The following is a 23,370-nucleotide window of genomic DNA, read 5'->3' as shown; positions in this document are numbered from 1 at the left end:
GAATAAGAACTTTGATTTTAGCAGAATGATATCTTTATAGTTATCTGGTTATTATTTACAGTTTCTATAGTGGATTTGTCCCCCCATCCTCACCATTACTTATTTCTTTTTTCCCACTGTTGATTTTTTATTTTTATTCCTTTGCAGTAATTTTTTTTTTTTTAACTTTGTGTTTAGACAGTATAAAGGCAGAAGATACAGAGTCTTTCATAGCCTTTGAACTTAATAGGGAGGTAGGGTAGGAGGTTCTTGAAAAGGAGTGGACTTTGAAAAACCAGAATCATCTATGGGGAAGAGTCTGTTTTTACTTGTTTTGGGAACTGAATTCTATGACCTAGTGTATTTACTTTGGGGAAATACTTAAAATGGTTATAATATCAGCTAAGACTCTATTGTGACAGAAAACTCCATTGAAACTGGCTTAAGTTGCGGCCGGCTGGGGGGATAATTTATAAGGGTTTGTGTAAACTGGTCCAGGATAGATGTAGCATCAAGAATAGCTCCACCCATGGCTCAAAGTCATCAAGACTCAGTTTCTGTATGTTTCTTAGTATTGCTTCCTCAGTGTTAACTTTATTCTCCAGCCATGCATGAGCAAAAGATAACTTTAGTCCATTCAGCCCCTAAATCCTTAATCTGAAAAAATTAACTATCTTTTTTCCCTAGAAGTCCCAGCAAAAGTCTTACTGTATCTCATGGATTCATACTCGTCCACTGCCCTTGTGGCCAAGGGAATGTGAAGTTGATTGTCTGGGACAGAGCCATGTACCCAGCTTTTGAGTTTGAGGGTTAGTCAACTACATCAGACACACATAAACTATATGTATTTACAAAAGGGGAATGAAGATATCATTATACCACCTGAAGGGTGATTGATTGATTGTTGGGCAGTGGAAAATAGATGTACTTTGTAGTATCTTTCCCATTTTAAGAGTTAGCACTCAACTAGCAAAGATCAGTTTGATTATTTTTTAATATAATATTTAGTGCTAATTTGAAATTTGTGTGATTTCACTTCTAAATTACTATTTTAAAGCAGTATGTAAATGGGAATTGCTAGAATTTTCACCTCGAAGAGCTTTGAGAATGTATCAAAATTTAACATTTGGTGCTGTTTTAACAAATACCATACTACTAATTTTCCTATTAGCTGTAGTAATCCAATTTGTTGATAGCTAGTTCTTGTGAGATAAGGCATTGTCTTTATGGATTAACATCTTTTTCTAGGTTAACACTTCCTGGTGGCTCAGAGGTTAAAGCGTCTGCCTCCAATGCAGGAGACCTGGGTTGGATCCCTGGGTCGGGAAGATCCCCTGGAGAAGGAAATGGCAACCCACTCCAGTATTCTTGCCTGGAGAATCCCATGGACGGAGAAGCCTGGTGGGCTACAGTCCTCGGGGTCGCAAAGAGTCGGACACGACTGAGCAACTTCAGAAGAAGAAGAAGAATGCCTTAAGCAGACTGGGCTCTTGGACCAAGAAGTTCATAAAGAACTATAAAATCAAAGATTCTCCTGGACACTGAGGGCCTTAGAGAGAGGAGGGAGGAGTAAGGGGTTATAAGGGACCCTAGTAAAGGCATCACATACTGATTTCTATGACTGATTTTAGTCTGAAAATGAAAACTAGATTCTTACTGAAAAAATGATATTGTAGGATTACTCTTGCTTTTTAACATCAAAAATATGAAGTGGTAAATGTTATTTACATTTCAGTCTCTAATACAATCATTTAGATACTGCTTCTAGTTCTTATGTTACATTAATATGTATATGAATGAATATATCCATCCCCATAGAGCTTTAATATTCTATAGTCTCTAGGAAACGTTAGTTTTTTCTTTTAAATTTCTTGACATCATAGAAATATTTATGCTTTATCCACCAAAATAAAATGAAGACTCCAAAGGATCTAATGTAAACGTATATTTAACATCATCTTGTGCTTTATTATTAAGTGCTGCAGAATGAGCAAAACAGTTTTCATCTTGGGAGTTTACAGCTTTAATAGGAGATAGCATAAGCTCATACATACCTATAATAAAAAGGTTTTATAAGAATAAGAGTTCAGGGGATAAGGAAAAATTCCGTGATTGGAAAAGGAATATCAAAATGGGTCTTGAACCATTAACAGAATTTCTTTTCAACTAAATAGTGAAAACATTAAAACAGTTACTGTTTACTGAGCATTTGTCATATATTCAGTTTCATCTTTGTCAAAAATATGTGGTATATGTGACAGAGAGAGGGACAGCCATGGCACTTTATATTTGGAAGACGTTGGAAAGAATTTGAAGTACAGTGAATTCAGAAGACACAGGATTTAAAACTTAAAAATTGAAGTAATGGAGCTTATTGGGACACATCAGTTGGGGACCTTTCTGTTTCAGCCACCACAATAGCTCTTCCTAGTGTAAATAAAAATTTGAGAATCATTTCTCACAAAAATTACATTCTTTCTCTGTAGGTAATCAATGATTTGAATCAAAACTTAATAGTACATGACAGAAAACAACAAAATTCTATAAAGCAATTATCCTTCAATTAAAAAAAAAAACTTAATAGTACTTACATTGCTTTGAAGTGAAATCACTTAGTCTTGTCCAACTCTTTCTGACCCCGTGGACTGTAGCCCGCCAGGCTCCTCTGTCCATGGGATTCTCCAGGCAAGAATACTGGAGTGGGTTGCCATTTCCTTCTCCAGGGGTTCTTCCCAACCCAGGGATCAAACACGGGTCTCCTGCATTGCAGGCAGATGCTTTATCCTCTGAGCTACAAATTAATCTAACATTAGAGTCATTATTAAAGAAATCCCTGTGACTATATGGATCACCAATATTAGCAGTTGTAGACTGTATTCTATATCTTATAGAATCAGCAGTGTATCTATTTACTTGGTTTTTATATAGATAATAGTGCATTTCACAAATATAGGATGGTACATTTAAGGTAGATTTTCCACAGTACAGTGTGACATTAAATGAGTGGTCTTAGAAAATTTGTAAATAGTCTAAATATTTACTGAAAAACATTTTCATAATAACAAAAAAGGGAATAATATATTTCATGAGCTATTAGACAAAGCCAGTTCGAATATGATTTTAATTGAAGTTTATTGAATTATATGAGAAAGAGCCCAGAGTAGTTTAAACAAATAAGATCAGAATTTATGGTCTTCTGAGCCTAGTATTTTTTTCACTGAATGTCAGGGGTATATATTAAAGTGCCTGCATTTATGTTTCTCTACAAAAGATTGTTCTGACAGTAAGTTTAAGTCATTTTCACAATTTATTTGCTGTCTAAAAATTTCCCTTGACTTCACATTTTGTTCTGAATGTCTTGGTTTCCTTCCTCCACCTACACAATATTGAAGGCAAGTGAATCAAGAGTTGCAAAGTAACAGTGAATTTGAGAACCCTGGCCTTTTTTTCCCCAAAAACAAAATAAACCTTTATTATAAGGTTACTTTTTATTGATACTAAAAAAAGAGCTTTTTGGCGAGTGTTCAATAAATGTGTGAATAACCTAATTGATTTAGTGGAATGAATAGGAAACTTTGCTATTTGTCTTTGTAGCTACTTGGCTCAGTAAACACAGTGATAGACCAAACGCTGCATGGTCTAAGGTAAAAACAAAACCAGAAACCCTTAAAGCCCTCCAAATGTATAGATCCAAAGAGTAAATTTCATGTCTGTGTCACGGCTTTCTAAGAGAAAGAGCAGTACTTCTATTACAACAAATAATCATGTTAATGTACATAAAACTCAATGTTTTGACCAATGTTAATATGTGAAAATATCAGTAGTGAAGCTTCTCCTTAAGAATAGTGAACTGTATGAAATTCAAAGATATGTGTGGAAATTTAAATATATATACTCTACAATAAAACTCCAATAAGGGCAGGAAGCATAATGAGGGCAAGCAAAGATAACAGCAGAAGCAAATTAAGAATTTTTTAAAAACTCATTATAGATAGCATATTCAACTCAGCCTATAAATTTTAGGTTAAAAGGTTGAAAAGGTTAAGTTTTAGGAAATTTTAGATAAAGACTAAAAGGTAAAATTTTAGGAAATTTTTGAGGTCCGATAAAAAGATACTCTGTATTGGGAGAAGAAAGATAAAGAAGTGTTGGTGGCAATTAAAATGTATACAGTACTTTTAAAAAGTACATTTGGAATCTGATCACCTAGCCTGAAATGCACAGAAGTGTATCATGTATAGGTTTATTTGCTTGTAAGACCATTAAATGGTTAAAAGTAGGAAATCTCAGAAGAATTCTAGGGGGAAAAGGAGTTTTCCCTAATTTTAAGGACTTCTTTAAAATATTTCTCAATTGTCTTTGTATCTATAATTTCTCTTACAGTACCTGACCCATAGTAGGCACTTCATAAACTGAACTAATTGCAGTTTTAGAAATATCCATATAAGACAGTATTATTTTGCTGGGCTTTAAAACAATACTCTCCCCACCACCACCTACCATAAGGCACACACCTTTGTATCTCAGTTTTGATACAAATAGGTTTTCAGTTTTTGAATGTAAAGAAAACTGATATTTTTCATCTATACAGTCTTAGCTTGAACTGAAATTACTTAAAAGGGAACTCAGTTTAATAGCATTCCTTCTTTTCAGGTATCTGATGTATATAGAATATGGATTCTAAATGATATGGTTGGAAAGAATCTGGTTTTATCTGAGATGACTGGTTGGAAAAAAGTCAGTAAACTAAGGTGGAGAACTGGTTTGAGAAATAGATTTCTTCTTGTCTAGTGGTCATTCCTAACAAATGTAGTTAAAAAGGAAGCTAAATTCTGACTTTCAAATGGTTAGCTGAGGCAACAACCTTGATTTTCCGGGTTAGTTCCAGTTTCAGGTACAAAATGCCTTTGACAACAAGGAAAAGAACTATGGTTAGCAAAACTGCAATTGTTGCAGTCAAAATCTGAGGGGAAATAAAGTTCAAGAAAGATAGTTGGGAGACTTCCCTGGTAGTACAGTGGTTAAGAGTCCTCCTGCCACTGCAGGGGCCACAGGTTTGATCCCTGATCTGGGAAGATCCCACCTGGTGCCACAGAGCAGCTAAGTCCATGCGCCACAACTACGGAAGCCTGTGCTCAGCAGCAAGAGAAGCCCTCACTATGAGAAGCCTGGGCACCACAGCAAGGAGTAGCCCAGTCTCTGCAACTAGAGAAAGCCCATAGCAACGAAGACTCAGCGCAGTTAAAAATAAATAAATCTTTTTTTTTTTTAAGAAAGAGTTCAATGTTGTTTTAAGTTTTTTAAACTTATTTTTAATTAGAGGATAATTGCTTTACAATGTTGTGTTGGTTTCTGCCCAACATCAACATGAATCAGCATAGGTGTACACATGTCCCTTTCCTCTTGAACCTCCCTCCCACATCCCACCCCATTCCCCGCTCTGGGTTGTCACTGAGCACCAGGCTGAGCTGGGAAGGAGAGGGTGGGAAAAATTGAGAGAGTGGCATTGAAATACATACATTACTACTACTGAGTCACTTCAGTCGTGTCCGACTCTGTGTGACCCCACAGATGGCAGCCCACCAGGCTCCCCCATCCCTGGGATTCTCCAGGCAAGAACACTGGAGTGGGTTGCCATTTCCTTCTCCAATGCATGAAAGTGAAAAGTGAAAGTGAAGTTGCTCAGTCGTGTCCAACCCTCAGCGACCCCATGGATTGCAGCCTTCCAGGCTCCTCCGTCCATGGGATTCTCCAGGCAAGAGTACTGGAGTGGGGTGCCATTGCCTTACATTACCACATGTAAAACAGACAGCTGGGGGGAAGCTGCTGTATAGCGCAGGGAGCTCAGCCTGGTGCTGAGCTATGAATATACTTTTAACACAACAAAGTTCCAGAAGGCATCTGCTTCCAATTCAGCAGTGTTAATAACCTGACTTACTTAGCATTGTTTAGGAAACATTGCTGTGATGGCCATAATCTACTAAAACATAGTCTCCCAACAAGTTTATACAGAATCATGGGCTTTGAAAACTTTTCAAACCAGCTCTTAATGGCTTGTGCTTGGATGAGTTTTGTGTTTTTGTCTTCCCATGTTTTGTTGTTACTGTTTAATAAATATAAGCAAGGGTTATGTCACAGCCTGGGCTTTTGCAATATGCTTTAAGAGAATGTTTTTTTCTGGTCTTGGTAATCTATCCATGATTGAAAAAAATACAGTGTGAAGAGATTTTCTTTGTTGTCAAGATATAAAGAGGAATCAGTAATAATTGTCATACTTTTTCTTTATGCAGAAACTGAATTTTTTAAACTGAGGTTTTATATTTTATTGCACAAATATTAAAGATCGTAACTGACAAGTGATTTCTTGAGCTTCCTTCCAATCTTACCCCACCCAGCTCCTCATCCTCATAGATAAACTCAACCGTAGTCAGGTTGTCCTGGTTCTCAGTAACCTAAAAATATGAAAACCCTATCCAACATCAGACATTCTTTTTGATCAGTTTTGGCCTGGCTAGTTTTAAATAGCTTAATAAGCATCCTTCAGCTTTATATGCTGGCTAAGTCACTTTAGTTGTGTCTGATTCTTTATAACCCCAATAACTGTCAGCTTTATATACAGATTCTTATTTACATATATGTCTTCAAGAAACATGTATGTAAATGATCTCACATTTGCACATTGCTGGTTTGTTCTTGACCCATGGACCTGAGGAAAAGGACAGGTACAAACCCATTCCTGTATGGTGATCCCAGGGTCTTTTCCCTTCCTTAGGGAAGACCATTCACCTGGGAGAAATTGAATAGTAACATACACAAATGCTCAGGGAGCCCACCAGCCTTCTGTATTCATCAATATAGATTTTCATAAATAAAGAGTAAAAAATTACCAAAACACTGTGAAGAGACTCAGTAACTAGAATAAGGAGCCGCAGTGTGGCTTGTGTCTTTGTGGGCTTTCTATGGCTTGTGTCATCCATTTCGTCATAATGCGTTGGCATGTATTTCCCTCTTCGTCTTCAGATCTCTTAATTAGTTTAATCTGTTAGAAAGATAACTCTTTCTTCAAGATGACTTCTCAGGAATCCCCAAAATGATGTGTCTCATGCTAAGTAGCTTCAGTCGTGTTTGACTCTCTGTGATCCTATGGGCTGTGCCCCACCAGGCTCCTCTGTCCATGGGATTCTTTAGGCATGAATACTGGAGTGGGTAGGCATTCCTTTCTCCAGGAGATCTTTCTGATCTGGGGATCAGACCCGCATCTCTGTCTCTTACATCTCGTACAGTGGCAGGCAGGTTCTTTGCCACTAGCACCACCTGGTAAGCCCTTTATGTGTCTACTCCAGCCTATATTTTTAGATCAAGCTATCCCATCAGTCTACTCAAATTTGGCAAAAACCCATTTACCATAATGTAGTAATAAGCAGACTAAAAAATTAATTTGACATAATATCAAATTTGATCATGGACATTGTGGCCAGACATCTTTTGGCCCTGGCTTGATTGATTGAATTTTGCCAGATAGAATGGTAGGATGTATGTTTAAATTCAGATCTCAACTTTTGCCGCTTAGTTTCTGAATGACCATGAGCACATAATTTAGCCTAATTTCCTCATCTGTCATAGACAGTTATAAAGATTGGGTTTAACACATGTAAAGTTCTTATCTGCTATATAGTAGGTAATACATAAAGTTGTTTTCTTCCCTTTCTGAAAACCTTCCTTAAAGACTTTTGACTAACTCCAGAGAAAAGTTCAATCTCTTTACCCAGACTCTTAAGGCCTGCTGTATCAGGCTCTTCTTGACCTTTCAGTTCCTCGGAACCTAACCTTTCCTAAGCACACAGTACTCAGGAAAGGTGTTTTTTGTTTTTGTTTTTGTTTTTAATCTTGATGCACGTTGTTTCTTCCACCAGAAATGATTTTTCCCCACTTAGCAAAATCTAGTCTGTCTCTCAGGGCCCAACTCAAGTACCTCTCCTTCTATGAACCTTTCCCTGGGTGCTCTTCCACCAACATGGTAATACTTTTCCTTGAAGTGTTTGCTTTAATATGGTACCTGTTTGGGGTTGAACTGATTGATTTACACCTTTTCCCCTCCAAACTGTGAGTAAATGAGTAGTGGTATAGGGAATCATACCTTTTGCATTAGTTTGAATATTCTTATTGCTTCTGGCATGATAGTAAATGCTCAATACTATTTGTTGGGATTGTAATTGTATTATTGGACTCTAGATGTGATTCCAGATGTATAAAATTAAAAGTAAGGAGACCATAGGCCTCAGTTTAAAAATTACTCAAACATCTAAGCTAATTAAAGTGCAGGGAAGCCCACAATTGCTATTGTTAGTAGAGGAAATCATTAATAGGTATTTAGTGGAATCTAGAGGATTGGGAGAAGGGTGGCTCTTTATAATCCTGCTGTGGAGAGATACCATCATCTGGTAACCTAGATCTTAGTTTTCTGTTTTCAGCTATTTAGCCAAATGAGATTATAAACTATTTAATACTCAAAATATTTAAATAACACTTCCCTTTATAATAAACTGATAAATGTAAGTTAAATTTTCTCCTGAGTTGCGTGAGCCGTACTAGTGAGTTAGGGAACATGAAGAGGTAGTCATGGGAACCCCCGATTTATGGCAGAATTAAATGGTTGCCTGAGATTTGCAGCTGGCATTGTAAGTGCTGAAACGGGGCTCTTTTATGGGACTGAGTCCTTTAACTTGTGGAATTTGCACTAACTCCTCCAGGTGGATAGTGTCAGAATTGAATTGAATTCTTGGACACTCAGTTTGTATCAGAATTGATGAGTTGGTCTTAGGGGAACACCCTTCACTCATATTTATTGAAGGTGATATAAGATGTCAGCAAAACCAAACAAAAATGTCTACAATAAAAGGTAGATTGAAATGATATAAAATTAAAAATTCCAAGCCTGACTATGAATTTTGTGATTTTTGTACAAAAAGCAATTGGTTTGGGAAAGTCTTTAGCTCTGTTTGTGAAAACCTATATATCTTGTAGAATGTTCAAATGATTGTTTCCCTCAGTGTCTTTGGTTCAAGAAGTAGTAAGTTCAAGATTAGTACTTGAATTCCACATACATGCCAGCATCCAGTGATCTAGAGTCTATGGCATTTTTTTTTTTGAATGTGGAAATGCTTTGTTTCTTTAATAATATAATAGTTTAATTGAGATATAATTTATATACCATGCATTTGAAATGTAAAGTGTATACTTCAGTGGTTTTTTAGTGTAGTCACAGAGTTGAATAACCGTTATTACAATTTTAGAACACTTTTTTCACCTCAAAAAGAAACCCCATGGCATTTAACCATTGCCCCCTCAAGTTCCCATTCCCAACCCCCGCTCTCCCCGTCCCCATCCCAGCCCTAGGCAACCACTAATCATAATTCTATCTCTGGATTTGCCTACTCTGGACATTTCAAATAAATGGGATTATATAATATGTAATCCTTTCTGGTTGGCTTCTTTCACTTAGCATAGGGTTTTCAGAGGTAACCTATGTTGTGGCATGTATCAGTATTTTATTCCTTTTTATTGCCAAATAACAATCAATTGTATGGATGTGCCACATTTTATTTATCCATTTGTCAGTTGATGGACATCTGGCTTATTTCCACTTTTTGGCTGTTATGGACAATACTACTGTGAACATTTGTGCACAGATCTTTGTTTGAATATGTGTTTTCATTTCTTTTGAATATATACAAGGAGTGGAATTCCTGGGTCAAATGGTAACTTTGTGTTTAATCTTTTAAGGAGCTGACAAACTGTTTTCCAAAGTGACTGCTCTATTTTACTTTCATACCAGCAGTGGTTGGGAATTTTGAATTTTCCACATCCTTGACAATATTTCTTTTTGATTACAGCCATCCTAGTGGGTGTGAAATGTCTCATTATTCAGATTTTGATTTACCTTTCCCTAATGGCTGTGGTGTTGGAGAAGACTCTTGAGAGTTCCTTGGACTGCAAGGAGATCCAGCCAGTCCATTCTGAAGGAGATCAGCCCTGGGATTTCTTTGGAAGGAATGATGCTGAAGCTGAAACTCCAGTACTTTGGCCACTCATGCGAAGAGTTGACTCATTGGAAAAGACTCTGATGCTGGGAGGGATTGGGGACAGGAGGAGAAGGGGATGACAGAGGATGAGATGGCTGGATGGCATCACTGACTCGATGGACGTGAGTCTGAGTGAACTCCGGGAGTTGGTGATGGACAGGGAGGCCTGGCATGCTGCGATTCATGGGGTCGCAAAGAGTCGGACACAACTGAGCGACTGAACTGACTGAATGGCTGTTGATATTGAGCATTTTTGTGTGTATAATTATTGATCATTTATATGTTTTTTAAGAAATCTCCATGGTACACATATCATCAAACTTTTATTTGTCTAATTTTCAGCTTTTCTTTATGGTATAAAGTAACAGTACACAGACAAGAATAGAGCTAAAGGTCAATATTTTGCCATCTCACATGATAGATAATACTATGGTACAGGGTATGAGTCACTTGTCAGCTAGCTGACTGCTCTTTTCTTTAGTATTGTGGTATTGCCTCCAAAACTAATGAAACAACCTAGCAGAAGTGAAAAGATCTATTAACTGGCTCCACTACTTAGTTCAGTTCAGTTCAGTCCCTCAGTCGTGTCTGACTCTTTGCAACCCCATGAATCGCAGCACGCCAGGCCTCCCTGTCCATCACCAAGTCCAGGAGTTCACTCAAACTCATGTCCATCGAGTCAGTCATGCCATCCAGCCATCTCATCCTCTGTCGTCACCTTCTCCTCCTGCCCCCAATCCCTCCCAGCATCAGAGTCTTTTCCAATGAGTCAACTCTTCGCATGAGGTGGCCAAAGTACTGGAGTTTCAGCTTTAGTGTCATTCCTTCCAAAGAACACCCAGGACTGATCTCCTTTAGAATGGACTGGTTGGATCTCCTTGCAGTCCAAGGAACTCTCAAGGGTCTTCTCCAACACCACAGTTCAGAAGCATCAATTCTTCGGTGCTCAGCTTTCTTCACAGTCCAACTCTCACATCCATACATGACCACTGGAAAAACCGTAGCCTTGACTAGACGGACCTTTGTTGGCAAAGTAATGTCTCTGCTTTCGAATATGCTATCTAGGTTGGTCATAACTTTCCTTCCAAGGAGTAAGCGTCTTTTAATCTCATGGCTTGCAGTCACCATCTGTAGTGATTTGGGAGCCCCCCAAAATAAAGTCTGACACTGTTTCCACTGTTTTCCCATCTATTTCCCAGTACTGTGACTTAATCAAATACTTTACCCTCTCTAGATACAGATTTTTCTCATCTGTAAAATGAGGGAATTGAAAATTGAATAAGCTGATAGGATATTCTTTAAGGTTCTTTCCAGCTTTACAGTGTGGTTATATGATACAGTAATACCAGTGATATTTTTGTTATTGTCTTCTTCTTCTTGTCCCTAACAATGAAGAATTATGCCTTGTTGAAAAATCTTAGACCTCAAATACCTTTTCTTCAAAAGGATTAGAGTTAGGTGCATTCGGCAAGTAAAAACCTGGGCACATGTAGATATTCGGTAAAAGCTTACTGGACTAGCCAAGGCCATCTATGTGAATTTGCCTTATGGGTTAGAGGAACAGGACATATGTGTCACCAGTGAGGTGGAACTAAAGGATGAAATAGTTTACGCACTTGCTGTGGGTGTGGCTAGAGGTAAAGGACCTAGGAGGAAAGAGTCCTTGACTGCATCCTCAGAAGTCTTCAGAGACCATTAGAGGATCAACAGGCTCTCAGAGGGAAGTCGTGTTCAAAGGTGAAATAAAAACCTAAACAACAACAGATAAGAAAAATAAGACATAAGAAACATCTGAAAAGGCATAGATGTTGTGAGGTAAGTGCACTTTGTTTATTTTTCTTTTGGATTGATTTTTAAGTTTTCAGGGTACTGAAAGTTTATCATTGGTCTCAAAAAAAAAAAAAACCAACCCAGCCCAACTGAGATAAGTCCCAGAAGTTCAGATATTATAGGTGAAGACAAGGAAGTTTGACACCTGCAAGCCAAGGCAGATTCGGAAGAAGGGTGGGGAAAGGTTATTGAGGTTAAGGTCCATTTGCCAGAGTTTGGTAACTTTGATTCCTACCAGTTAGCAAAACTACTTAATGTTTTGTTTTTGTATTTGACTGGGCTTCCCCAGTGGTTCAATAATGAAAGAATCTGCCTGCAATGAGGAGATGCGAATTCAGTCCCTGGGTCAGGAAGATCCCCTGCAGAAGGAAATGGCAACCCTCTCCAGTATTCTTGCCTGGAAAATCCCATGGACACAGGAGCCTGGCAGGCCTACAGTCCATGGGGTTGCAGGAGTCAGACACGACTTAGCAACTAAACAACAAACAACGAGATATTACTGAATCAGACATCATTGTAAATAAAAAATAAACCACATGTGAAAAGCAAAAAAAGTTCTTAAAAAGAAAAAAAAGCAAACCCAAGTAACTAGTCAATTCAGATTGGGAAAGAAAAGCTTAAAAATTTAATTCTAGCCCTTTTCCCTTATGAATATGGGTCTTTGTCCCATTTTAAAATTGCTCATCATTCTCAATAAATAGGAGGTTTTGTCTTCAGTGTTTTCTTGGAGCTCTTTAAGAAAAATATATCCCTTCAGATTATTTGGTATAAACACAGAGCTTGAAATACGTAAGGAATTTTTATACTCCTGATGGTCTGTTTTTAATCATTATAAGATAAGTCATGATGACAGTGTATGAGCTATTGATGTATTTGATTGCCTTAGGAGGTGAGCAAGAAATACACTCCCCAAGTTAATAAGAGAGTCAGTATACTGGTCTGAAGAATGGCAGATCCTCAAGTTTTGTTGTTGCATCAAGTTTAAGGCATAGTCAGTCACAACTACATTCTGTTTAGTATGAGTATTGGACCGGTCATGTCCGGCTTCTTGAGCACTTTCATCAGCCTGGAATCACATGACGTGGCAGGGTCACCAAACAGCAAAATGTTAGAGTATGCCCAGATTACTTTGACAGATAGGTTTCCTGGACTGAGCACGTATCTACATTAGACAAAAGCAGACTACCTGAGCAGATTTACGTTCACAGTAACCTAAGTGGGCCTGCTGCCAGCATAATGAGCAAAAGAAACATTATGCAGATTTGCTCAAGAATAGCTGCAGGGGATATGACACAGTTATGGAATGCTGGGTAGCAACAGAAGTAGACTTGTAGCTATAAGCTAGAAGAGAGTTCATTTTGTGACAACATATTATTTGGTAGATATTAGGTAGATATTAGATATACTAATTTACTACTATTTGGTAGATACTAGGGTATCTATTATTTGGTAGATATTAGGGCTACCAAATATTTTTCTATAAGAGCATTTGCTCCCTAGACTCAAGCTGAACAACAATTTAATGGGTGAGAGTATAGATAGTTTGCATGTGCAGCTTATTGAACAGGTATGGACCAGAATTTGCTCTTGTAACTTAATTTAGCATGCTTAAAAAAAAAAAAACCTGAAATGTAATTAAGCACAGAGCAGGTTTATTTTTGGCTGTGTAGAGGAATAACAGGATCCATGTATAACCCTTCAACATAAGAAAACACATTTCTTAAGAAAAGATGCAGGGAAATTTGGACAAGCAGGCAGTAACTCTTCAAATAAAGCTTACAAGTAGGATCTAAAAGCTGCTCAAGTCAGTAAGTAAGGTGCCAGCCCCAACTCGCTCTGAGTACTGGTATCATATCTCCATGTTCATGAGCACCCAGTGAATCTATTTTTAAAGTATAAATCTGGAAATATGCATGATCAATTGGAAATGTGATTGAATGCTCACCTGTTCTTATGCCTGGGATAATGTAGTTTTTTGTAACAAAACCAAAAAAATCTGCTTTGTTGGATAGTTCTAAAACAGCCATCTTTCTTTGCATATGAATGGTATTGATTCTTCTGGTTTTTTTTTTTTTTTAATTTTAATTAATTTATTTTAATTAGAGGCCAAATACTTTACAATATTATAGTGGTTTTGCCATACAATGACATGAATCACCCATGGGTGTACATGTGTTCCCCATCCTAAATGACCTCCCACCTCCCTTCTGATCCCTTCCCTCCGGGTCATCCCAGTGCACCAGCCCCAAGCACCCTGTCTCATCCCTCGAACCTGGACTGGTGATCTGTTTCACATATGGTAATATTCATGTTTCAATGATATTTTCTCACATCATCCCACCCTCACCTTCTCCCACAGAGTCCAGAACCGGCCTGGGTCCTTCCAGTACGTCCCTGTGCAGCTGCAAGGGGGGGCGCCCTGGGGCTTCACCCTTAAGGGGGGTCTGGAACATTGCGAACCGCTCACGGTGTCTAAGATCGAAGATGGAGGCAAGGCAGCCTTGTCCCAGAAGATGAGGACTGGTGATGAGCTGGTGAATATCAATGGCACTCCATTGTACGGCTCCCACCAAGAGGCTCTCATCCTCATCAAAGGCTCCTTCCGGACCCTCAAGCTGATTCTTCTGTTTTTTTAAGTAGAGTATTTCTTAACAGATTAAGTATTATACTAAATCTGTTAAAATAGGCTATTACTTTATTATGAAAAGATAGTTGAGAATTTTGTGTTTCCAACGTTTTTAGAGAGCCTTTAGGTAGTCAATTCAGTCAGCCTTTTAAAAAATAGAACGCTCCCTTTTGAAGTACCGTGTTCCATAACTTGAAATTCAGTCTGTGTTAAAAATTGTTGAGTGCTTTCCTCCACTTCCGTTTCTTCTCTTTGGGGATACAGACTTCCTTAGGGAGGAGAGGGGAGAAGTGAATTCTCAACTCAGCCAATAGAATCTAGAATTACATAATGTTTACCTGTTTTCCCTAACACAGGGCCACCCACACACATTATGAGGTGCTTAAGCGAAAGAACACTGAACAGACTGCTTTTATGTCTGTGATTCCAAGGGTAACTGGAGGATGCTTTAGTACTATCTGGATTTTATCATCTGGTGAGAAGGTTGTTTATCTAGCTTGTGGTGATAGCAAAGGAAGAAAGACTTAGATGTTCTACGGCGTAATTGTAAGTGTCACATTGTCAGTGCCTCAGATTAAAGGTAGAGTTGCAAAATGAATGATTGGAATCATCAGATGGTTTATACTTAATTTTTTCACATTTGATTTTAGAAATATGTATAAATTATATTTTCTTCCCTCTTGGGAAAAAGGTTGAATAAATCTCAGGCTCCAAGAATTTTGTGTTTTTAGGGAGGTTTATGCTATTAATTTTAACCTCTCATTACTCTTAGAGAAATAACTACAGAGATTGACTACCTGTTGACTATTGGTCAGCAGAAAACTAAAAATTCTTCATTTGCAGTGTTTTTCCAATCCAGGCTACAGTATTTAGTTTTTTTCTTTGAAGCTACAGTATTTAGTTTTTAACATACTTTGGAATTCAGTGTTGTTCATTGTTTTCTTTTGAACTATTAAATTTGAGAATTACATTGCTCTATGAAGGGTTTGGTAGCCAGAATGATGGTGCTGTCATTGTACTTTGGTTAGCTGTTTAATGCTTATCCAGAATTTAGCTTTTTCACCGTAAGTCTCCCGAGGTCCTCTCAAAGAGATTAGGCCTTTGAGATAACTACAATTTACTATTTAAACATTTTTACAAGGTAGGGGAAATTTCGGAGAAGGCAATGGCAACCCACTCCAGTACTCTTGCCTGGAGAATCCCATGGATGAAGGAGCCTGGTGGGCTGCAGTCCGTGGGGTCGCACAGAGTCGGACACGACTGAAGTGACTTAGCAGCAGCAGCAGGGGAAATTTATAGGATTTTTTAAAATATTGAGAGTTTTGCTTTATAAGAATTTTAGATAATGTTTCTACCTGAATGCTTTGTTATTGTTCTATAATGTGGTAGGAAGAGATTTAATAATTCTAGATCTGCCGACTGATTAAGAGGGGGTGAGGCTCCTGCTAAAAAATGAACAGTTTTAAGTTCCCAGCAGTGTTCGTTTCTGAAGCATTTTATTTTCTTTTAAAGAAAAGGTATAACTAAGATTTTCTTTTTTTAATTTTGTTAAAAACTGAATGTTTGCTAGAATACCAACATGCTGCCTAGTAGTGTGTGTGCGTTTTTTATCAGATTTTCTAATCTGTGAGAGGGGAGTATACACTCTCTTGGGTATGTGTACAGCAGAAGACAAGAAAAAAGTTGCAGATTAGGAAGAAAAATTGATCTTAATAAGTTACCTACTTGGGTAATCAGAGTGGAAAGAGGAAATTTGTAGAAATATCCCAGCTACATGTATGTATTATTTTTCTAATGAAAAGAATTAGGAACACCATACTGGGTTATTTAAAATATTCATTGTGCTAAAAAATAGATGTTCTTAGCTTCCCACACACAGTGTCTCTAAATTACTGCTATAAAAATTTATGGGGAAAACATGGTTTGGTCAAAGAAAGATCAGATGCTGTTACTTTTGAGAACTTTTCATGAACCACAGAAATCATAAGATGAAATTTTTGTTCATTAGTGAGATTATAATAGTCATCATCTTTTAATAATGACTTCTCTCTGTGGGTAGCTGACTTTACTGTTAGAAGAAATATTGGAGATTTAGTTGTTATTTGAATTTTCAACCACATTTTATTTTCCCATTCCTTTTTAATAGAGCTTATAATGAAATTGTGAAACTATAAAAGAGTTAAAGTCAACTCCCTGTAAGAGCAGGAAATTGTTGTTGTTCATTCACTAGGTTTTGTCCTGCTCTTTGCGACCCCATGGACTGCAACACTCCAGGCTTCCCTGTCCTTGACTATCTCCCAGAGTTTGCTCAAACTCTTATGTCCATTGAGTTAGTGATGCCATCAACCATTTTCTCCCCTGTCAGGCCCTTCTTCTGCCCTCAGTCTTTCCCAGCATCAGAGTATTTTCCAGTGTGTCAGCTCTTCACAACAGGTGGCCAAAGCACTGGAGCTTCAGCTTCAGCATCAGTCCTCCAATGAATATTCAGGGTTGATTTTCCTTTAGGATTGACTGGTTTGGTCTGCTTGTTGTCCAAAGGATTCTCAGAAGTCTTCTCCAGCACCGTAATTCGAAAGCATCAAAAGCAGGAAGTACATACACTAAATCTAATTTGATTTAGATGTAGTTTTTTCCACTACTGAGAAGCAAAACATTTATATAGCATTCAACCTTAAAACTAATAATATAAAGTTGGCCTTGATAATAATTTATGGTAATGCTGCCTTATCACTTAATATTTGTTTTCTCAGAGATGCATCTTTATTTCTCAGTATCTAAACAAATGTTTATGATCTTTGAGATTTTTAATTTCAGGGCCTGTTACGTGTTATGAGCAGTAGAAAACTAGAACTTTATATATGGTATCAGAGTTATCCACAAAGAGCAGACCATAAACATGTTTAGACACTGAGAAATAAAGATGCATCTCAGAAAACAAATATTAAGTGATAAGGCAGCATTACCTTAAATTAAGTATTATCAAGACTATATATTATTAGATATATTATTTAGATTACCAAGTATTATCTAGCCTAACTGAGTACATTTTACAAATACTTGATTTTTTTTTTTTAACATTACATTAAGACCTTGAAAATTGCTGGTTTAACTCTCACAGTGTGAATAATTTTAAGAGACTCAAAATTCTGTGACAAAATTCTGTGACTTGAGTGAATCAAGGAGATGGCCCAACAGAACAAATCCCAGTGCGGCTTTGTTCTCATTTAGATCCGGTGACAAATCCTATGCGGTGAGGAAAATGTTGTCCCCATTTTGGGGAATTGTGTGTTATAGGACTGGTTTGTAGTTTTGAGAATTCATGAAAGACCCTGGGTCCAGCCCACATGACTATCAAGGGCCAGAGTTCTTAGGGCTGGCCTTAGAGAACCCTGTCATAGCTTAGTCCTTTGCAAGTGCCTCCTCTTGTTGGAAGAGAATAGTATCCACAATGAAATAATTAATTAATAATTTAGGAAAGTATTTGACTTTCTGGCTTTTCAGGATTTTATTCTAAATGAAATGTGTCAAAAATCACCCAGGGCTGCTGCTTCCTAACTCTTCTTTCTCCCATCCTTCTTTCTATTCCCTTTTATAAACTCTTCAGAACTCAAACTAAAATCCTGTTTAAGGTCATTGTATAGTATAGCGTTAAATCAAAAGCTATGATATAATTCCATATACAGAGTGTTTTCTAATGAAACCTCCTAGAGCATTCAGTAGTAAAGTTGCTCTTATGTCATAACTTTGAAAAAAAAAAAACCATGAAGCATGATTCTGCCAAATTTAGATCAGTGTGTGGATACATCACTAACGTGCAGTTATTATCACTCAGTCCAATGAATGGCCACACTTGGTAGTAACAACTTTCCTCACTAAAGAGGCTGTGAATGGGGCAGCTTCACATCAGAGACAGGACAGGAGACCGGACGCTGTGACTTGACAGGCCCAGCGTAAGTGACACTCTTAACACGTTTAGGTTGTGAGAGGGCTGGAAGGAAGCAAACTTTAAATCCTGAATTCATTTCTATATTAAAGTTTTTGTTTTAAAATTTTTATTAAATTTTGTTTTCCATTTTTATTGTCTTCTCTTTTTTTACTTTTTTTTTTGAAATCTAGCCTTCGAGAAAAATCGGAAAAATAATTCAGTTAGTTTACATATACCCTTTATTTCCTCTAATGTTCAGTTCAGTTGCTCAGTTGTGTCTGACTCTCTGTGACCCCATAAATCACAGCACGTCAGGCCTCCCTGTCCATCGCCAACTCCTGGAGTTCATTTAAACTCACGTCCATCAAGTCGGTGATGCCATCCAGCCATCTCATCCTCTGTCGCCCCCTTCTCCTCCTGCCCCCAATCCCTCCCAGCATCAGGGTCTTTTACAATGTTAGCAATCTGTATAACCAGAGTATATTTATCAAGACCAGGAAACTGACATTAATAATATATCACTATTCACTAAACTATAGGCCATATTCAAATTTCAGTTTTCCACTGTCCTTTTTCTGTTCCAGGATCCAATTCCTGATCCTGTGTAGTTGCTTCATCTCCTTCATCTCCAACCTGGGAGTTTCTCAGCCTTTCCTTGTCTTTCATGATCTTAGCACTTTGAGTGCTGAGAGTTATTTTGTAGACTGTCAGTTTGGGTTGGTCTGATATGTTCTCCTGATTAGATCGAGGTCACACATTTTCTGGCAACATAGCACAAAAGTGATGTGGCTTTCATACATCATAATCAGGGAATACACGATATCGAAACATTTTATTGCAGATGTTAACCTTGATCAGTTAGTTAAGCTGGTGTCTGCCAGGTTTCGCCCACTGTAAGTTACTGTTTTCCACTTCATAATCAATAAGTATCTTGGAGGAGATACTTGAGACTGTTATTGGCCTTTTTAAAATGCGTGTAATTTGGTCAGTGTTTTAATAAAAACAAGGACTAGAGAAAACCGAGGTTATTCTATTTCTGGGAGCAATCTAACTGTCCAAAACAATCATTACACAATACTTTTTGTGGAACATGGACTCCATATTCCATTTTTTAATTTCATAGGATGGTATAGATTTAAAGTGATTGAGAAAAATCCATTCATTCATTTTCTTTTCAAGTTTAAATTTTATCCAAGGGACTTTTGAACTCAGCTTTAAAATGATTGAATTACTAGAAACTTCAGATGGTTGGTCAATATTATAGAAGTTTGTCCTGTATTAGAGCAGTAGCATTTATATAAACTCTCACTATTAGATACATTATAGTGGGAAGAGTTGGAGGGTTTTCTTGCTTGTTTAGTTTCCCAGTGCAGTTTTCTCCTCCCCACCCCCCACTTACTTTTCATTTTAAACTCAGTTGTTTCAGCTGATCCAGAGTACTGGTTTGAGTTTGAATTGTAACCTTGGCTTTCTTATCTGTTGAACCTCACAAGGTTGTTCTGGGATTAAATCAGTTGTTTTATGTAAAGTATTTAGAACAGTGCTTGGCACAGAACCCGGAAAGTGTTGGACACTAAGAAAAAAGGGTAGCAGAGGCATGGGTTGCCTGCTGACTTGAAGAAACTATAGCGTTTACAATGAGTATAATTGTATCAGTTGTTTTTTGTTCTGAATTGCTATCTAATCCCACTGAATTTGCTGCGTTCTGCAAAATTTTCTTCAAGACTTTAGTGGTGAAATCTAGGGGAATTTCTGGTCTTGCTTTCCTGAGAAGCGTATTATCATTTTAGGCACTTTGGTAAGCTGAAAGAGTTGAATACAGGCCGAGCATGGGCAGACACAATTAAAAAAAAAAAAGAGCCCTTAGTTGTGTCCTTTACAATACATTTTATAGGCGTGGGGAGTTAAGTGATCATTTTGGGGCGGGGTGGACAGGTTGTATTTAAACCCCCACCCCCGTCAGGAATACTGCCCTGCAGTTTTCTCTTGGCTGTCACTTTTCTGGGAGTGCATGAAACCTGCCCCTATGCTGCCTGGGCTGTCTTCTTATATATGTGTTTTTCTTCCTCATGGTGCCAGGAATTTGTCTTAGTGTAATACCATGCTTTTCCCCTTTGATTTCTTTCTCCCCTCCTCATTTTTTTAAAAAAGCAAAGTCCACTTTATTTACTGATGTTTTTATTGTTGGTCACTACCAGGCAACAGGGTTGACAAATACAGTGAGCTTTGAGGAAGTGACAGAATTTCAAATAATGTCCAAAAGCCCTAGTCATAATTGCATAGTTGCTATTAGTCTCTGCTGGAGTGTAACTTGTCTAGAGTTTATTTTACTTTACAGTCTCTTTTCCTAAATGGCCCCCTGATGGCCTCTTACTCTTATTAATATTTAGGAATCAACCCTACCCAGCCTTGTTTGGGGTGTGATCAGTGGTATCAAAAAACCTGAACTACTGCTTAACTTCTAGGAGCATCAGTCTTCTCATTTATCAAGTGGAGATAAATTACTATACTTGATACAGTTGTGATAGAAATTAGATTAGTTAATGTGGGTTTGTTTCATATGTAGGTTTCAGTTCTAGCTCTGTCACATATTACCTGTTTGGCCTTAAACCAGTCACTGGCCTTTCTGACTGACAACTTCTGTTCCCTGTCTGGAAAATGGAGTTAATAAGACATCTCTAATTCACAGGGCTGTTGTGAGGGTCAAATAACCTAATCCTGTGAGAAAGCACTTTGCTGATTAACTTTCTGTGCAAGTGCAAGATAGACCTTAATCTAAGTTTGATTCCAATTGATATTGATATGCCTTTTGATTTAAAAGCATTCCCCTATGCTTTTCAAAGCCTGCTTTTAGTTTCTCTGAGTTTGGGTCCCCTAGGTCAAGAAGATATTTCCTTATCTGGCCTCCACAGATTAGCCTTTCTCTAAACCTCAGGCTGGGCTTCCCTGGTGGTTTAGTGGTAAAGAATCCATCTGCCAATGCAGGAGGTATGGGTTTGATTCTTGGGTTGAGAAGATCCCCTGGAGAAGGAAATGGCAACCCACTCCAGTATTCTTACCTGGGAAATCCCATGGACAGAGGAGCCTGGCAGGCTGCAGTCCATGGGGTTGCAGAGTCAGACACAACTGAGCGACTAAGCAACAACAAAATGTCAGGCTACCAAGCACTGGCCTTATAGCTACTTCTTTGGCCACCCCAACTCCAGTTTCTTTCCTTCAAGCAAGAAGGAAGGTTGAGAGAGATTGCTAAATATTAAAATATTTTAATGCACAGAAATATTAATAATTAATCACCATCAAGATAAGATGATAGTTCTCCCATTCTCATTCCAGCCACTCTTATCAAGTCTAATGAAATACTGAAACGGCAGCTTCAAAGCCATTGCTCTCCCTAACACAAGGCTTAAGACCAGTGGTTAAGACTCATACTCCCAATGCAGGAGACATGGGTTTGATCCCTGGTCAGGGGACTAAGATCCTGCGTGCTGTGAGGTGTGGCCGAATAAAATAAAAAAATTTTAAGACATCAGTAGGATTATGGTAGTAAGCAAATGTTTATTAAATACCTTACTGTGTACTAAGTACTTTGACAAAAATAGGGGAAATTCCTCCTAAAAAAAATTGTTATCTCCAGTTTGTTCTCAGTGGTTCTGAGGGCGAAGGGTGGGAAGGAAGTTGGGGGATGGAGTGTGGGAAGGTGAGACATTCTCAGGGGTGCTGCTGAACCTCTGACAATGTGCAGGCCATCTCCCCCCTCCACTCCCCATGTCAAAATGTCAGTAGTGCCAGGGTTGAGAAACCCGAATTTAGGGCAACAGTCACTATCTGTGGGAAAGATGTTAGTTGCTTTCCCATCAGGATGAAACTATGTTATCACTGTAGCTGATAGACTATCAGCATGTCATTTGGCCACCCTAAAAAGCAAGGCTGGGAGTTTGTCCAGAAGTGCCCTGTATCTTGAGAAGGGGAGCATGGCCTTCACTTCTTTGAGTGCTCTACTGAGAAGCCAAAAGACACCAACAGAAAGAAAAGTAGTAACCTCATCCTCCTACAGCTGACACCATTATTTTGCCTATCTCCTTTCTCCATTTATGGAAAAATTCTGCTTATTAATCCTGCTGATGGTGAAAGAAGGAAGATGATGATTAACTTTTCACTCTTAGCAAGAAACTGCTGCAAGTTTACCACCCTCCAGTCATCAGCTAATTTGTTTTCACAAAATGGCTCCACCACAAGCGTAAGAAAAGAGTTCCTTTTGTTTGAATCATCCTTTTGAAATCAACCACAGGGGAACGCTGGTGGAGATGGAATTCTGTTTCATCAGAGATAACATATGCAATCCACATTATATTTTTCACCATAAAAAAATTAAAACATTTTCATGTTTTAAAACATTTTCCTCCCCCCCCCACCCCTCCGCCTCCACCCAGCATCCCTTATGCCTACTCTCTTGCCCACCAAAATAGGAGTGTTCAAAAGATTATGTAAACACATTCCTAAGGTCTGTTTTGTCCCTCCCTTAGTGTTTGCTTCTTTTTATTTTTCAGGACAGGAATTTCGTACTTGTGTTTAGTAGGTAGAAAGCAAAAAGGCTGTGTGCAGTGTGAAAAAGAAAAATGTTATGTTAAAGGAGCAATTTGGACCGAGATTGGTTCCCCAGTTTTCCTTCTTAAGGTAAAACTGACGATTACATATTAGAAAGTCTTTTCCTTTGCAAACACTTGATAAGAAAACAGTTGTATTTCACTGGCCTTTAAAGAACAAATGATTAGAATGTTGTATCAGTCAAATTAATGAGACTCTTAAGAAACGTATTTTATGGCGAATTATTCATCTTTTCCTGCCCTCCCCCCCCACACACAAATAGCGTTCCAGAATGTATTTCTTTTAAAATTTGTTCAACTTGGGAAGGTCTCCGCTGATGAGAA

General features: G+C 38.0%; 1 protein-coding gene across 3 annotated transcripts in view; it reads left to right on the top strand.

The window, feature by feature from the left end:
- PELI1 (pellino E3 ubiquitin protein ligase 1) overlaps window positions 1–23,370 on the top strand; it is a 56,554-nt gene that overhangs the window by 14,098 nt on the left and 19,086 nt on the right. Inside the window, exon 2 of one of the 3 annotated variants that reach the window (XM_059891339.1) lies at window positions 1,228–23,116. The gene's annotated coding sequence lies outside the window, so the exon portion shown is untranslated. 3 annotated transcript variants of the gene reach the window in all.

This window comes from Bos taurus, chromosome 11 (assembly GCF_002263795.3).
Source record: "Bos taurus isolate L1 Dominette 01449 registration number 42190680 breed Hereford chromosome 11, ARS-UCD2.0, whole genome shotgun sequence".
Lineage (NCBI taxonomy): Eukaryota > Metazoa > Chordata > Mammalia > Artiodactyla > Bovidae > Bos > Bos taurus.
Note: the sequence above shows the minus strand (reverse complement) of the source record. Positions and strands in the feature narration are given on the sequence as shown.